Source organism: Silene latifolia, chromosome 9 (genome assembly GCF_048544455.1).
Source record: "Silene latifolia isolate original U9 population chromosome 9, ASM4854445v1, whole genome shotgun sequence".
Taxonomy (NCBI): Eukaryota; Viridiplantae; Streptophyta; class Magnoliopsida; order Caryophyllales; family Caryophyllaceae; genus Silene; species Silene latifolia.
The window spans coordinates 62355587-62357087 of record NC_133534.1 but is presented as its reverse complement, the minus strand read 5'-3'; the positions used below and the strand labels follow the sequence as shown (position 1 = coordinate 62357087).

Here is a 1501-nt window from a genome sequence, read left to right as displayed (position 1 = left end):
CTTTAATTGCCTCTTTACTAATAGTAGAGTTGTTTGTGAAGATTATAAATATTGTTTTGGTCTAGGTACTCCTAACGACAAGTAACCGAAATCTAAGATCAAAGCGGACCGACCAAAAATGGCGCCGTTGCCGGGGACGGTGTTAACTTGATTTGATTTTCTTTGATTGTTATTAGTTGTGTCTTTCTTTGCCTTGGGGAATTAAAACTCTTCAAGGTTTGTTCTAATTGTTTTCGAGTTATTTGATATTTTGCATGTCTAGAAGATCACAAGGTAACTTGTTCCCCATTGATCACGAAATTGAAAGGACTTTGACAACCAATAGAAGACTTGCTAGAAATACTTTGAGAGGTATTGGTGAGGTTGTAGATATTCATTCAAATACTATTAAGTTCATCAACCCTTTTGCAAGAGAAGGTGAGGAGAACCCAACACAAAATCAATCACACAATCAACCCACAATGCCTAAGGTTCATCACATTCCGTACCAACCGAGGAGAACCTACCCAATGGTAGTCCCACACCACAACACTTAACCGGAAATTTTATTGCAAAATCCGCATTTATCCAATTAGTCGAAAGAAGCCAATTTGGGGGGATGCCTAGTGAAGACCCTCATTCTCACATGGAGACTTTTTGTGACTATTGTGATGCGATTTCACAAACCGGAGTGACTCAAGACCAAATTCGATGGGTCTTATTTCCTTTTTCTTTAATTCGTACCGCGAAACAATGGTAGAAGAGCCCTGATAAGGCTACTCTTGGAATTGACTCTTGGAAGAAGTTGGCTCTAGCTTTCTACAAAAAGTTCTACCCTCCGGAAAAGACTAACATGCTAAGAGCCCAAATCACGGGTTTTAAGCAAAGGGACGAAGAATCTTTGTATGAAGCTTGGGAACGATTCAAAGGAACTTGTCGCTCATGTCCTCATCATGGCCTTAGCGAGTGGTTCTTGGTACAAAAATTTTGGAATGGTCTTTATGAAGACTCCCGAAACATTCTCAACATGGGATCAAACGGTATGTTCACCGAAGTTGACGATAATCAAACTTGGAACAAGATTGAGGAAATGGCGGTCCATAATTCACAATATAGTAGACCTCGTAAAGCTACTAAAGGAGAAAAGTATGAAATAGACTCTATTACTCAATTGGGTGCTCAACTTAGTGCTCATATTGATACCATCAACATGAAGTTTGAAAAGGCTATGGCTAAGCTTTAAGAAGCCTCAAAATCACCAAAGCAACATGTTAATGCCATGGTAGCATCTTTATCGATTCCAAATGGATTATGTGAGAATTGTGGAAATTTGGGACATGACCAAAGTGAATGTAGGGGAACAAGTGAGCAAGTGAATGCTTTTCAAGCATACAAAAGTGGTACCCCTTATTCCAACTACTAAAATGAAAACACCAAATTCCATCCAACTCTCTCATATAAAAGACAAAATGTTCAAATACCTCAACCAACATACACCCCACCCCCAATGAGAAACCAAAAT

At 39.1% G+C, this 1501-nt stretch overlaps 1 non-coding gene across 1 annotated transcript; it reads right to left on the bottom strand.

Moving 5' to 3' along the window:
• Positions 1 to 832: 832 nt before the first annotated feature.
• Positions 833 to 939, bottom strand: LOC141603098 (small nucleolar RNA R71). The gene has a single exon (XR_012524993.1). It is a non-coding gene; the product is annotated as a small nucleolar RNA R71 (small nucleolar RNA).
• Between the last annotated feature and the right edge of the window lie 562 nt (positions 940 to 1501).